Here is an 18,018-nt window from a genome sequence, read left to right as displayed (position 1 = left end):
TTATGTATACTTTACATTTCAAAGCTTTTATTATCTGATTATAGCCTCATCTAATTTTAATAGTTAATAATATCATCCAATTCCAATTTTAATACTTAATAATATCATCCAATTTTGACCGTTAACTATTGACATATACTCTCTCAAGAATGCAAAAAGTACCTTTCGGAATATAAACTGTGTAGAAGACAAGTACGGGCATGCATTTATCTCTTGTTATCATATCTTCTTTAGTAGGTGAGAGACCATGTATGTGTAATGACTCAAGTAAGTGTGGTGCATAGAACATCCAAACTTCTTTTCTCTTTTTACTGTCTTTTCAAAATTTCCAATTAGTCCCCATCAAATGAGAAATTCTGAATGTTGCATTTGGTAGTAATTACACATTTTCCCTTTACTTTTGGTTTAATTTTTAGTCTACAATAGTTTTTACTGAGCAACAGATTAGATTCACTTTTCAAACAATTTGGACTGGCTGGAACCAAAAGAAAAGGATTCAAAATAATCAGTAAATATTCTGATTTATTGCTTCAAAAGTGTTCACTTGATCTGACAAAATCACAAGACCTGTAATGTTAAGATTACTTAGAATTTTAAAAAGTTTTGATCTATATATAAGCATAATGACCACTAAAAGTCACATAAAGCAAATTATAGAAAACAATTACAATTATAAAATAAACTCATTAACTCTTTTTTTTCTTAAAAGGAATATTATTCAACTAGCTGGGACTAACATTTTATTAGGTTCAATATTTGATTGCAACTTGCATAAATAAGTTAATATAATATAGGGACCAACCTTGTGGACATTTATAACCACAAATTATTCTCTATCAATTCTTATATAATGAATTCCTTTTTTTAAATGAGTAAAAATATACCTATTTTAAATATTTTCTTATATTCTTATATTACTCTCTTATTAATGAAAGAAACTTTTTCCAACTCAAAATCAACTAAAGAAGATACTTTAATTCCTTATAATGTTTTCATATATTTATCTATTTTTTTCAATCAATCTGGAATGATGGAATGCTGGAAAAAAACATTTTTTTTTGTAATGTGCTTGCTTAAAGATCAGTTTTACATATCTTGAGCAAAAATCTTAAATTGGATACTGAGCTCACTAAGGATTAATTTCTCATCACGAAGAGAACACGCTTAACACTGAAAAAAAAATTATTACCTGTATTTTACCTTTATCTTTCGGCACTCTTTTATTTTACAAGCTTTGTATTTACTTTGATCACGAAGAAAACAAGTTATCGTTAAAAAAAATTGCTACAGTATTTTATCCTTTTTCATATTCCGACACTTTTTTATTTTCCAACCTTTGTATTTTTGTTTTTCTTGCCTTCGTAACACTGACTGTTATTAACAAGAATGATTAGTAGCTGTGTAAGTTCCACGACGAAGGCTAGAAATAAATTCTTCAACTCAAAAGAGACAAATATATGATGGTATGAACCATTCACTATCTTCACTTATTAGGAAAGGAAGAATACATTTATTGCACAAAGCAAAATACACATAAATAAAAGATAAATGGTAAACCAACAAGCTCAAGGAGGGATAGCATCAAATACTTAGCTTCTAAAATATCCTACCTAATCTACTAAATCTCATACTTTTATGAACAAATTACAAGTAGTTTTGACCTGACTACTCATTTTGTGGACTTGCAAGGTCAAGAAAACTTGAACATTATTCATAAAGTTGATAAAATAAAATAAAAAATGTAAGAAGAATAAGCTCAGGAGAGATACCGCCTTAACATCTACCACATGATAGGACTTGGAGTATTTTGACCTTCATTACGAGGAATCATGACCAAGAGCTTCAAGAGCTTGTCCTGCATTACACAAGACATGTTGAAAACCTAGACAAAGGTGGTTGAAGTTGAGCTGAAAGAGTGTTTCTTGTGAGTTCAGCTCAGCTTTGAACAGTGGCATGAGATGTGAGAGCAAGGGAAGCTATATATAATGAAAAAACTCAGCCTGTCAGCCCGGTCCATAACAATAAATGAAATAAATTTAAGAGTGAGAAAAAGAAAATGAAAAAAAAAAGACATCAAACACTGAAGCGGTGAATATAAATGATGATTACCTGCACGTAAAATTAGGGTTGATGTGTCCCTTTCTAGCTAGGGTGAGACAGGAAGGATAATGAGAGTTTGTTTTCTTGGGATTCAAAAAATGAACCCACTATTCCTGCTTGGATATGGACACTCTGCCCTCTTAAATTATGATGTCAGGTTCTGCTGACATTCTCTTCCTATCAAACTGCAAAATATTTTGGTTTCATTTTAAACCGTGAATGCTATTGTTTCTTTAGGTTTTCGTACATATCAGTTCTTGGCTTGCATTTCTATCTCCATGTATCTTTCTTCCTTAAAGATTATTCAGTACGCTGGATTTAACAATCATCAACATTAATCATCTTGTTTTGTTGTTGGATACATATAATATGCTCAAAATTTGTTCAAAAGTGAATTATTTAATGTTAATTGATTAACATATTACTAATTTGCATTAACTTGTTCTGGTTTAACATCTGACTTTTTTTACTGATATAAATAGTTAGCATCCCTTCTTCCCAAACCCAATCCACAAGCTGCATGATACAACAGTTGTGTAAGAAGTTAAATGAATTGAATATGAAGAAAATAAATATAGATTTCATAGACTGAAAGAATATAGTAATGCTGAGATGTTAAAAAAAATTCAATCATGGTGTTTAACAGCTCTATATATACACAAGGTGAGAATCTAGATGAGTTAATTTCATAATTATGTCTACTGAAAAAACTGTTAGCTAGCTGCTGAGATATATTAATGATTTAAGTTCTGACTTTTGACCATTGAATTTACTGTGCAAGTTTTTAACCATTCCTTATTCGTCAAACCTGTGTGTATCAATCCAATAAATAATTACTTTTATGGGATGCTCTACCATTCTGATTTTTTACCCAGCTGGGAAATCACAGGTTTTGTTTTCACCCATTTGAACTTTTTTTTAGTTTCTGTTTTAGTTTATTTTTGGACACTATTTTATTTTATTTTATTTGAAGAAACAAATTCTAGGACATTCTGTCCCATGAACAAGAGAATCTACTCACATGCATTTTTAGAGAAACACAGTTAATTTACATCAGAAATCTAGAAATGAGAATATACTCACGTGTAGCTTGTATGATAGAGGAACTTAATTGTGTTATTCTTAATTTTATTCTAATTTAAAAAATTATTAAGTTGTTTCCAATTAAATTTTGAATAATGGGTTTTTAAATTTATTTTTATGATAACCTTTTATAAAATATAAAAACTTATAAACCCTAATGTAAATGATTCTCCTGATTTATGTAAAGTTTTAGATAATTTATATATTAACACTATATATTATAAGAAACCAATAATAAAATATGTTTATATAGTGTGTTTTATTAAATAAAATAAAAAGAGTGAATATATATTTTTTGAATTTACATAGGAATAATTTGAAAGTAATAAAATGAGAATTATTGAAAATGAAAAGTCGGAGAGAAGCATATGCATGAACAGACATTAACTGTAGGGGAGGTTTGAATTTGAATGGGGCCATGCAGGGTGTGGAATCGATGTTGAATAATAGATATTAGTAAGCAGAGTGTAATTGGACATTGCAGATGAAGAGAGTTGGCACATACAGATATATACATAGCAGATTGCAGCATCACAGAAAAATGCATAAATTGTTGGGTTTTTGGTTCCTACCATTCTGATTGACAGAGAAATAACATAAACAAAACCCTATGAACTTAGCTACAAAGGGATCTTCCCCACCAGTCCTACTTTACTGAATGTTGCTTTTGTCCCTTTGCCTGCTATTTCCAAATTCACATAAAGCAAAGCTCAAAGCCCTAATTCTCACGTCTTATGTAATAACTCTACGTTGCAGTCTCATAATTGAGCCCTGCCCTGCAGTGTAAGGTCAATCTCAGATGGGGTTCTCATTAAATGTTCTCTCTCACTCCTCATATTTCTCACACCTAATCAAAAACACATCACCAACAACCTAAATAAAACTTCAAACTTTTTTTTAAGGAAAAAAAAACCTCTCATTTCATAACATGTTTTATCTCATTTTATACATCTAATCTTTTACAACAGTTACTGTGTATATTAATGGTTGTTTCTGCATAAAAAACATAATAAATTTAAACATTAATGGGTGTTTCTGCATAAAAAAAAACAAAGGGCTGTGTTGGGGACCAGTAAATGTTTACCGTGGGTGTAGTACTGAGACACTGACCAATTTTGGATTTCTGGAGTAGTGTCTGAAACAGTGTGGGGTATTTTAATTCCCAAACTCAGTGCTCTAACTGATCACCTTTTGCTGCCTGATTCCAAAGCTCGTGAAGTCATCATGAAATTTTAACGCCATGCTAGGTCAACCCTGTATTAGTTTTCACCTACTCATTCTGTTAAATATTCAATGACCTTAATCATCTTCATCACCTTTCTTTAAATTAATTAATCCACCAATTAGATCATCATCATCATGTAATACTTCACAGTCAAAATACATAATAAATTTCAAAATTATTTTCGAAGACTGTGATAATCTCGAAAGAATTTCCAATCCACTGTTTGAAGAAACAACCCACAGAATTTGGTGAGAATTGAATGCTTATGCATCCAGAAAAAAAATATTTTTTTCTTCAGATATTGTTTAGAGTGTTTTTAAGATTATCCAATACAACAACTGAATGAATGAACATGAGTACAATGCTATACATACACCAGTTCAGATTAAAAAAAATGTGTAATAAGAGATTCAATTAATTAGTTGTTTTATGAGATTAATTATTTCTATACCAAATAACAGTGAATCCTTATGAGAGGTTTTGATGTTTGAACCAAGCACAAGGGATCCTTTATCTTACTAGTAGCTGTAGATTCTATCAATTGCTACCAGATATTTATGTCCTTCAAACTTTTTCTGTGAAAACATAAATATCACCTAAAAGAACTTTTATACAATGAGACTTTTTTTGAAGTTTTATTGAAAAGTACTGTGCATAGAGGGAAGAAATGCTGGAACGGTTAAAGAATATTTTTAGTAGTATATCACAAATTAATAATCTTAATATGGGATAGAACATTAGTTAACCTTTTACTATTTCTATAACTACCACTTTTTACTCACTCATATAAATATAATATTATATATATTAATTAGTTGAATGTTATTTTTTTTTTCGTTTTTTTGGTGTTATTATATGTATGTGTATAAGAAATTAGTTAGGTTTTACTAGAGATATCATTGTTAGTGATTATATAATATTTAAGGTTATAATATATAAATATAATATTCTACTTTTTTGTGTAATATTGTGCAAATACTTATATAAGAGATAACTTTGGCAATTATCTCATATTTTACCATCATATCCACAAATAAGATAGCTACTATGTATTTTGTGCTATGCTTCTATAAAATGATAAATCACTGTTTATATAATTTATACAAGTTTGTTAAACAGTGATTAAGTATGTTAAATACTTATAAATGAATTTACATAGTTTTGGCATAAACTGTGGTGAGAATGAATGTCGACATAAGTCTGGAACAGTTAAACTGAATTGGTCAATTTTTGGTCCTCTGGACGCGCATGCTTGTTCATTAGGCGATGCTGCTAAAATTAACGTGTTTCAAGAAAATCGGGTGAGAATAGAGGCAAATCTCTTCACATGCATTTAACGTTTGCATCTCATTCGTACAGAGAAATGCCATACATCTTTTTGTTTTGTGTCTCATCATCAACTCCAACATCATGTTCCACCTCAAAACTAACCCAATCATATTTTTTATATATCTCTAAATTACAAATAAAACATAACTCTGTAACCAACCTAAAATGATGGTAAAAGTCATGTCATATATAAATACTAGTAAATTATTCATATATAACAAAACCTTGTGGCAGGATGTCGGAACAAAACATTCTGAAAAAGAAAAGGAAAACAGTGATGGGGTAAATATCTAAAACAGTTTTTGTAAGTGCAGATACAAGTTGTTTCTTGAATTTAGATAAATTCTAAACAGCTTCTCAAAGAGTAAAACGTTAAATAATTTGTTCTTTCTATGGTTTGATGTCAGATAGCATTATTAATTGTGTTTATAAAAACAAAACATGTCGTGTCACGGTTTAACATTCATGCAAACATTTGTGTATGTAACTTCTATATCCTAGGGATTCAATAACACTCTTGGAGATTGTGTCGTTGGCAGGTTTCATATCTCTGTTTTTCATATTACTTTATCGTGACACGAAGAAGTATTAGTCAAATTAGTATCTGCATTTATGTTGTATAATATTGATTATCCAATTGGTAAAAATCAAATGAGATAAGAATTGTTTTTGACTAGTGATAAGAGTTTCACCCAACTCATTTTGTAATAATTTACATAAATTTCAAAACCAGTTAAATAGAATGAACTATAAATCAAAATTATCCTAAACTGATAAACAAAAAATCATTTCTAACTTTAATACTTATCTAACAAAAATTTCTCTAATATTCTTAAGTAATAAATGGCACATCAATAAATAAAGAAAAAATAATTTTTATTTTCTAATTATAATACTCATTAAAATTACACATTTAAAAAGTTATTATGATAATTCTGAAGAATTCTCATAATCTCTTTATTCATTAACAGGAGAATCCATTAATAATATCTCTGTTTGTAGTAAATAATCATTTCATTCAGTTGTCTATACCAAGATGAGATTAGTCTTACATAGAGGTCTCAAAGTGTAGGTCCTCTGACGTAGTTGTGGTATAATAAGTTCTCCTTGTACCACACTAGTTTTTGTACTCATAGGAACTTTGGAAAAAATAAAAAATATATTTACTATGTAAATTTTAAGTTATGTTGTTCCAAATATGCTCATGTTAAAATTTTTACATCTTAATTATCTTACCATTTCAAAGTTCATCAATTATTTATTATTATATTAAAATTTATTAAATAAATAAATAAAAACAAGTACGAAAGGCCATATCAAATATAATAAAAATTACATTTTACAAAACATAAACAAATTATATTTATTATGTAAAAGATTTAAATAAATATATTGAGGTCAAACATTAAGTTACTGGTAATGTTTTCTAATATTTTCTATGAATAAAAGTGAAATTGATTAATTTATCTACATAATGATTTTTCTCACTTTGTATATATTTAAAATAAAAATGCAAAGTGTTGATATAATTTCTCTCTAAATTCTAAATAAATACTTATTGATAAAAAAAACTATAACAAACTAAGGTATGATTCTTCAATTACTACTTCTAAAAGTGTTTCCTTTAAATATACTATAAAGCAAATAACTTTCTAAATTAAAACCTCATATATAAACTATTAGCCTTTAATTGTTTGAATCTCATATGACTTGTAAGGCGTACCTCAACTTAATTTGTTTTTTTCCTTATGGAAGAATTAAAGACAGAATGAAATCATTTAATTGTTTTCAAAATTCAATAGTTAGAAAAAAGATTTTCTAGTCATTAAAAAGTTCCAACAGTATAGAATATTTGCTACTATATATCAAACATGGATAAATAAATTTAACCAATGAAAATAAATATAGTTGACTATTTTGTGCTAAAAGTTCTTCTAGTATATTAGCCCAACCTTCACCATTTTATTTCAAATGCATAACTCTATTTCAATCTAGACTATCCAATCAATCAATATTTTGATATCTTGTGCACTTTTGTTTGTTTTTGTAATATTTAAACTCATGTTTTTAGTGAGGTTTAAACTTTGCAATTATTCCAAACGTCAGATAATTGATTGACGACTTAATGTGATGTTTTAAATCATATTCTCACTACAACAAAAAAAAACTGTTTAAAATTCCTTTCCAAAACAAAAATCTTACAACCCAATCATTTTTATTTGGGTTCATTTTAATCTCTTGTAAGATTTATCAAAGTTCAATCAATTACTTTAAAATATAATTGGTCACCTATCAGTCTTTTTTTATCTTAACATTTGATGTCATCAGTGTAAAATATACGTTCACCTTCACAAAAATAAGTGACTTACACTTATTTATATATTATAATTTAGTTATAATGGATATAAAATTTTTAACTTACTAAAAAAAGTTACTTTTTATATGTTCCAAAAAATCAAATAAATATCCTAATTAAAGTTCTCTTTCCAATTGGGTGGATTATGTCCCTGGAAAATGTAACAGAACATAAAGGAGATACAAAATATTACATAAACCTTGATATAAAAGACATTCAATGAAAAAAAAATATCAATAAAAAGAAATATATTAAATAGAGATAAATGAATTGTCCGAAACCATATACAAATACTATATGGTCATAAAAAGTTTTGAAATCATGAACCTTAATATCTTGTAAAACAAAGTCCACAAAAAAAAAATGAGATTTTGTACTTAAGGAGATCTTAAACAAAGTAGGGTTAAATGAGCCTAGCCATGATAACGAGATCTCTTTTTCAGCAACAGACACTGTGATCTTAATCATAACTTTCCAAATCAATAAAATCTGTGTTTGACGCTTACTACCTTAGACTCGGCTACATTTTCATGCTAGTTTCCTTATAGAATGATTATAGAATGGTTCAGTATTGTCTAAATCGGGTTCTTGCCCTCATTAAATTATTTTTCACCTATTTCATTCATCTTCTACAAGCTAGATGATTGATGTATCATTTCATAGTTTCCTTAAAGATGTTATATTTACTCTTTTATTTTATTTATCATTACTTATTCTCTTAACCTTTTGCACTCTTAAATTGTTATTTTTTTCAAAATTATAAGAATTTGTAGGAGGCTTATAAGTATTGTCCCTTTCACTTCCATCTATTCTCCAATTGGACGATCTCTTCATATTTAGGTGTCAACTAATTGGTGTTTCACTTTATTTTTATTTCATAATTAGTGTTTTAATTTATATTTTATTAAAGATTTAGAATCACTTAAATTTCAACAATGCACTCTCAATAATACTAGGAAAATGCATTCTTTAATAAGAATGACAATATGATCATACACCAAACTATGGCAAATCTCAAATGAATCAACAAAGAATAACATACAATGTACTCCTAATTGAAACAATATGAATATGAAATAGAGTTGCAAATGTAATAACATGGACCAAGAAAATTGAAAAAGTAATTGGGATGAAAATGTGAGGATAAAAGAATGAGAAAAAGAATAATGCTAAAAACAAGTTACCTTGAAAATGAGAAAATGATGTGATCTAATTGGGAGTGATCAATGGACCACATTAATTAAAGTTTTGCACTTCCAAACAGGACAAAGACAGGATTTGTGTTCAAGGCAGACCAACACAGACTGTCTTATGTTTTCTTTCCACAAAATTTTTTTATATTATAAATTTTAAAAGAAGTTAAAATTTCAGGAAGTGACAATGACATTCTAGGTCACTCTTGCCTCGGCTAATCTTTCAAAAACCATTGTTAACTTGATCCTATTGTAAAATCAACTAAAAATCATCTTGCATTTTCACATATCAAATCACTATTTAGTCATAAAAATTCATCTATAATGTTAGTTCATCCATAATAGAAAATATTGAGATAAAACAGCAAAACTATATATATATATATATATATATATATATATATATATATATATATTTTGAAATACATTAATTTATATTTAAATAAATGTATATAAAAAAGTGATTTTGAGAAATCTCCTCAAAATTAACTACTCCTTAGAAGAATTAGGTAACAAATTGAACATTGTTATTAAAAAATAAAAATAACACATATAAAGAACTTCTATTTAATTTTTAAAAAAAAATTAACACATAGTTTCTATTTAATAAAAATATAAAAATCTTTATATATAAAAATTAAATTCAAATAAAAAAATTGTGAGAGTGAAATTGGATGACCCGGCATGATTATAAGTAATCTACCTGTCTATTAGGCCAGAGCTCGGCCTCATACAAAAACATGTACCCATCTTTTATGGGCCGTTAGTCTATTCTAACTTCGGCTCTCGTGAATTCTGAGTAAAAATTTATTTGTTTTAAGCTGTATAATGTTTCATCTTTTAATATATAATTGTTTATAAATTTGTAATCAAAATAATTTTGAAAAAGTAAAAAAAATTAAAATATTTAAGAATGTTAACATAATTTATCTAAAATAAAATTTATTAAGAAAATTTTCAATTATAATTAGTATTATTATATAGATATAGAATATGAGTCCATTGAAAGAATTTATCTTGGTAAAACTTAATTTGAAATGGTATGTCTTATAAAATTTAAATTAGGAAATGGTGTTTGATTTTTTTATTTTAAATAATAACTTATTAAAAAAATTATTTATAATTTTTTTCAAAATATTAAATTTTCTGTTTCAATAAATCTTGCTCAGTTTAATAAGTCAGTAAATACTGTTTCTATATTTCAAATATAGTTTTTTAAACAAAATTAACACTATTAAATGTAGTACCTTTTTCAATTAGTGAAGAGTAATTATTTTCTTATATCATATACAAAAAATTTATAGTGTTTAACTAATAGTAAAGATAAGATAAAATATATTTCAATTTTCTCATTCAATAAATAGGTCAAATATTTGTGTTAAAACATTTGATATTTTCAGTTTTTATAGCAAAGAGTCACGTCTTTTGCCTGGGGAAGTGTGTGGAGACCGAGATGCAAGGTTGAAGTACTACATTAAACAAATGTACCTTAAAAAAAATTTAACCTAATAGTGTTTGGTGTCTTGGGGAATTTACATGGAAGACATTTCCAACTCATAGAAAAACATTTATTATCGAAGAAACTTATCCATTCAGTTCAGGTCTTAAAACTCGGATTGTTTGGTGATAGATTAACTGTGGAAGAAACCAAAAGCGAATTGAAGTCAAATTTGCCTGCATGTCTCTCATATTTTACAAAGAGAGTGAAGAATAATTTTGTAAGGTATTGTTCTTAATATGTAGTAGCATGCGTAACAATAATTGAATATTAGTCAATCATCTTCTCTATTATTGAGCCATTTGGATAAGGAGAACGTTTTTTCTAGTCTCCATAACACTCATAACTTCAAAAAAACATTGTTTTACTCACTTTGTATTCTACAATCTAATATTAGATTTTAGCAAAAGCATAAGGAAATTGCTTTGAGGATTATTTTTTTTAAAGTTACATGAGAAAGCATTAATTATGGTGATTTTACCTCTAGATTCAAATATAAAATAGAACTAATTAATTGTGTAGTGATTAAGAATGGTAGTTAGATTCTCTTTAAAAAATCATTTCATACAATAAAAAACATGTTTCTTTTTAATTATCTTTGATAATGTTTGTGGTAAATGATGTTTAAATTTAAACAATATATTAAGTAAGTTGAGATAGCTATAATTAACTATAAAATATCATTCTTTTTTTCTCTTTATTTGAGTAGGGAGTACATTTCTCCTCATCTTCATAAAAATTTATTTAAATTCATAACTAATTCCATAAGGTTATTGATAGCAGTTGTCTATATATAGATTATAGCACTTCACTATAGTCCCAGAATGAGTGCAATTTTAGTTTTCTACTTTAAAATAGTATGTTTATTGTTATTTTCAATCTCATGCAAAAGAAAAGAAAAAACTTAAGTGGCAGTTATTTTAAGACAAGGGGAAGATGGTGCAAAACTTAGAAAGTGAGACTTTCAACCTCTCTTTAGTATTATCTTAAAACAATTAATTAATTATCTAATAAAGTTGAATTGATTGATTGAGTGACAGAATAAACTTAAAAACAATAAATCCGATTTTCTTACGACATAATGTGAAGAAATGTGTTTTATTACAATTTTTAATATGTACCGATATTGCAATAATTTTACAACTAGTAAGTTAAATACATTATTTCTTACATAATCAATTTAAAATAATTATTTCAATATTCGATTATATATAGTATTTCTCATGGGTTCTTTTCACGGATATCCTATTCCTCTAAATTAAATGTTAATTAATTTCTCTGATAATATTATCATTTATTGGAATGAAATTGTTTTCACATAAAAAAATTGAAAGCGGAATTCTCAGCAAAACCTTTTTTTATCGACTTTAAATATTGTAAATAAATAATAAATATCAATGATATATTTTTCAAAAATACTTTAATATGAAATGTTAGATGTGTCGTTGGTTTAATTAACATGCTTGATATTAATTAATGAAAAAACCACAACATTTAATGAATTATTTTCCCTTATTTGTGTCATTTGTGCAGCACGTAACCTTGTTTGACTAATCAGTTTAAGAAAACAGTGGCTGCCTCATATTTTGAAGCAAAACATTATCCATAGACACTATGTAGACAACTTAAGTTCATTGTTTGTTAAATTTCATGGTTGGAATTTGAGTGCTAGGTCTGCTAAGCTTGTGTTTGCGTACTCAAGTGTGATTAATTATACAACTTACACACACTAATAAACGTATGACATTGAATTAGTGAATAGCTTATTGTATCTTAATTAAATTACTAAAATGTTTTTTAATCAAAACTGAAGTATTTCAACTAAAAAGATATACATATAAATAGTTTATAGCTGTCCTTTCCGATATAAACAAATTTTGAAATGCATGGTATTAATTTAATTGTGCATTGCTTGAAAATGATTATGACTTTCACATCGACATTGCCATTGGAGGAACCATTTTATCTGCAAGTCACATTGCATAAAGTTAATTCTTAATTATTGTTTCAGCAAATTGGTTTTGTAGGAGTGGTAAATAATAGTTTCCCTACAATCATTTAATTTAATTTATTGCATAATGGCTACGTATAATGTATTGAATAAGATGCAAACCGTCCTTGATTTATGAACCAGACAATTTGCGCACCATAAATTGTGGGACCAACAACCCAATCAATCCAAAACTATATAGATACATACTAGAAACAGGACAAATAAACGACATAATTAGACCCATTAGTTTGTTTAGTTAGCAACAAAATAAATAAATAATATATATATATATATATATATATATATGGTAATCAGTTATTTGTCTTTGATCAAATTACCTTAAATAGAGTAATGAGTTGTGTGAAAAAAAAAAAGTGGTAATGTGGATCGGTTTGACTTGTTTAAACTTGATTCACACTTAATCCACAGTATACGGATTGTCCTAACTCATCTATATAAAATATGCGAGTTGAGAATAGTGACCTGATTCATATTGAAATTAGTATAAGTTCACATGCATATTTGACTTAATTCTTTTTCTCAACTAATAACAAATTTTATATTTTATAAAATTTATTTTTTTAACTTGTATGTAGTGGTTCAACAATTTTTACAAATTTTATACTTGATTCAATTGTTTTATTAAAATAAAGTGATTGAAACTCTATACTATTATATTCTCATCAAATTTAATAGTTATGCATGAAATAACTAAGATCACTATGCAAGTATTGTTGCGGGATGGGAAAAGATAATGAATGAGACACTTTGTATTATGATTTGTGAGAGAGAAAGAAAAATGTAAACAAGGAATGAGAAATACAAAAAATAAGTGAATGAGGTGTGTTTTGAAAAAAAGAATGAAAATTTTGAATTGTTTTGGAGCTAGCGGACCAACTTGCTCTACCTCATCACAAGCTCATACAGATTATGTTGGTTAGACTTATGTAGGCCAATGAATACAAAACCTACAAGTTTACCGACTAACCCGTCTTGTATTGTCATCTATATATTAGTCGTATTAATATCTAAAAGTAATGTGCTAAACTATTAATGATTTAAATTCACTTAAATATACTTATTTTAAAAGTCAATACTCCCTATGTCTTTTTTTTATCATTTATTATAACATTTGAAATATCACATTCTTACTTTGAAAAAATAAACATTAATTGGTTGGAATTTTGTGTTTGGACTAGAGGTTTTTAGACAGAGGCATGGATTTTTGGTATGATTATGGAATCCCATTTTGGATAAGGGATGATTAATTAAGTTTTGGGTCTAGATGTTGTTTGCACGCATAGAAAAGCATTAACAAGATTGAATGTGGATGTGGATGTAATATTTGAACACGTCAAAACAGTCTTTATTCCTTTGTGTGTAACTAATAACTACGTACGTAGGTGCCTTGAAAGTTATCCACAAAACCTGTTTTCTCTTCACATCTAAATCGGTAAGTCAGGTTTTCAAAGTTTTACTTTCCAACATGTAATTTTCAATGCCATATCTCTTCTAGTAAATTCTTCAATAATTTTAAGAATTAATATATAAATGTAATCTCATGTAATATCTGTAATTACTAAAATGTGGAATGCGTTAAAATACTGTATATCATTAAAGCCGTATTACAATCAGAATATAAAGATAATCTAAACCAATTTTTTTTAACAATTTTTTATAATAGACTATGTATCACTATTTTATTGATTCGTATATTTGAAACGACCAATTACAAACTAACACATGAACAATTATAAAAAAGTTGTTAAAATAATTATTAAAAAAACATTTTCTTTAAAGTTATAACATGGGAATGACGGAAAATCACATTCTCTTTGTACACTATCATACAATTCACAAATTCCTCTACCATACTTAACCTCGGTATTTTTTTTTTCCTAAAATACTATTTATTAAAAAAGGAAAATATAATAATAAAAAAAAGTAATAAATATTTTGAACTGCTACAAAGTGAGTTATTGAAAAGACATGACTTGTTAAAGCCTTTAATATTCTTCAATTAATGGGTTCCTTTTCTCTATTTTTGTTGGTGACTTGTTCATTCTTCCCAGTGTGGCTATTACTGTTTAAATCGAATAAAAATAGCTGAAATGGGTCACAAGATATCATGGACAAAAGAATATCACGAGTGAGAAAAAAAAACAGACAATAGAGAAACTTTATACTTTTCTTCTTCTTAGTAATTTTAGAAAAGACAACAGCAAAAAGAAAACAACAATTATTGGTCAATCAAAACCCTGCATTTCTTTCTTATTTTTTTTAAGGAAAAAGCTTTATCAATCGTTTTTGTGAACTTTATTCCATGTGTATAAAGAGCCTGTTCTCAGTGGTGTACCATGTGAGCTTTTGATGATACCGATATTGGCCTTAGCAAAAGGCTTAAAGAAAACAAACAAATTCTATCATACGTGTTAATATATATTGTTTTTTTTTAAATAATAATATATTGATTTGATATCTTTTATTTTCAGTCTTTCTCTGATTTTTAACTGTTTTTTATACTATGTCACATCTAATAAGTTAAACTGTGTAAAATTTAAAAATAAGTCTCGCGTATTACACCATCTTAATATTTGTATTTTTTTTAAAAAAAAAGTTGACAAAAAATAACAAGTTCTTACGTACGAATAACTACTTCTACCTCAGTCTTGATGAACTCAGACAAGAACATGTTCCTGTATTTGGAATTTATATATTAATTATGTGTAGAGATGCTCTTTCGGCTCAAATTATTTTGAGAAGCATTAATTGGATTCTAATTTTTTTAAAGGTGATTTATGTTTTCTTTCTCAATGCCTTTATGTTTGAAACAATATTTGTAAAATTTCTGTTCAATAAATTAGTTTTATAAAATTTATTTCAGTTTAAATTAATTTTGAAGTATGATATTTAGATGTTCTCATCAAAAGAAATTTTTTATTAATATTTAGACTCTAAGTCCGCATAAAATTTAGGAATAGTGTATTGAGGCAAATTTATTTTATCTAACAATGATAAAGTATTAATTTTAATCTTAATAATGATATTTCTATGTCTATAGGTAAAATTCGCTTTACGAGGGAAAAAATAGTAAAAGGATAGAGTTTCATAAAATGTACGAAAAAGCTAGGGTATAAATAAACGCTGCTTATTAGCCATTGGAATTGAAATTGAGTATATTGATAGCATCACCAGACACTTGTTCAACATCGCATTTGAAAATATAGCCATCCTTTTACTGACATTTTTTCATCATTGACAATGACATATAGTTTTTAATAATGAGAATTTTAAAGTGACATTAAAACTAATCTCGTTTTGAAAATGTGATAAATTTTCAATTTATTCAGAATTTATTATATATTTTAATAAACTTATAGTAAAGAATTAAATGTGTTACCTTATAGTGAATAATCTAATTAATTGATATAAACTAAATTAAAATTGGTTTAAAATTTTCTTATTTGTTTGAAAGGTCTTTTTATTAGTTTTAATTGGATTTTATTTAGGACATTAGCTCATAAGTCACGTGTGGGTTCGTTTTTTCTAATGTTTTAATTTCTTTTAATTTGTATTATATTTTTTTCATTTTTGTTAATTAAAAAAAAATGTGTTAAGTGAGAATCTTATCATATAAGCAATGTGACATGGTAATGATAATATTAAGTGTCGATGTTGCACTAAGTATTAAGTAAAAATCTCAATTTAAATTTCATATTTTTTAGTATTAAAGACTTAGGTTAAGTTCGCAAACAATGTGAAACAATTGAAAATGATAACAATCAAACTCTCAAGAAAGAAAATATCTTAAAATTTAAAACATAATAAATGAGGGTTTATATATAGGTCATTTATATATAGAGTTGGCTGTCTAAAGTTTAAAGGAAGAATCATAAGTTGACACCTTAATGCAAGATATTTTATATATAGGTCATTTTTGTAATATTAGATGTAACATTCCAAAAATACAGTACTAAACTATATATTAGAATAATCACATTAATAATAAACTAAAATCAGTCTTACACTAGAGTCGAGCGCACGCTCATGGCTGAACGACCTTACAGAAAGGGTTACAAATTTAAGCCGTACAAGATAGGCAAACCTGACCGAATGGTTTACAAAAGAAAATACCGAACGGTCATTCTTAACAAAAGGGAAGGTGATCGAACGACCACCTTAAAATAACTAGGCAATGAACCGAACGTTCCTACCGCTCAATCCTTACTTCAACTTCTTCCAAATTTTCTTCTTCCAGCGCCTCTTCCAGCCGCTCGTCTCCTTCTGCTCACATCCACACGGATGATCATTGCAATGACAAGGACGGACGTACAAAACCAGACACGACAAGAAACGCAGGGTAAGCTTATGTAATTTAATTCATGCATAAACATACATTTCAAATATTCCAACACCAAATAAATTTCAACGTACGTATCATACAAAGCCTATCACTAGACTGACTGTCCGGACTGTATGACATCTGCGTAGCTACAGGCGTTCGTGCACCCGGGTGATGTAGTAACTGGAATACTCTCATCAGCTGCCACCCGAGGTTAGTCCTATTCATCCAAAGTACCCCTAAGGACGGGACCTCCTGCCGTTTCCACACATGACCTACCCTCCTCTACGTGAGGACGAGTACCCACGAAACATCAGGATGAACAGCCAGCATTAGCTTCCCACAGGCATACTTTACAAATTCCAACATTCATCCATGAGTCGTTCCTCCCTGGAACGCTCGTTCAACTTCACATTATTTCATTCATATCACATTCTCTTCTTATTTCATTCATAATCATTCTCAATTCCATCTTTCATTATCATTTTTCTCAAATTCATCTTTATTGTCAATAAGTTAAATTTCATCTTTGTTCAAAGGTTTATAAAGACACCAAATACCGAACGTTCTATCCTCACTCAGAACGAGGACGAACGCTTGGAACGAGATAGATAGGTCTCCAGTTCCAGAATAGAGTAAGACCGAGAGGGTTACTATCGGATTACCAAAGGAACCGAGGTCAACTGCATACCGCAAAAAGGACTAGAACGGACGTTACTTACAAAGTGAGTCAATTAGATGAACTGACCCTTGGGAGTTCTAACCGAACGCAAAAAGAAATAGGCCAAATACTAAAGCTCTAAGCCGGAACCAAATGGACGTATACACTTCAAGATTTTCAGAGAAGAATACTTTAGAAGGATTCACCTGAAGAAAATGAACGCTTAAAAATGTTTAGC

The sequence above is a fragment of the Vigna angularis genome, chromosome 7 (assembly GCF_016808095.1).
Source record: "Vigna angularis cultivar LongXiaoDou No.4 chromosome 7, ASM1680809v1, whole genome shotgun sequence".
NCBI lineage: Eukaryota > Viridiplantae > Streptophyta > Magnoliopsida > Fabales > Fabaceae > Vigna > Vigna angularis.
This window is presented reverse-complemented; position numbering follows the sequence as displayed.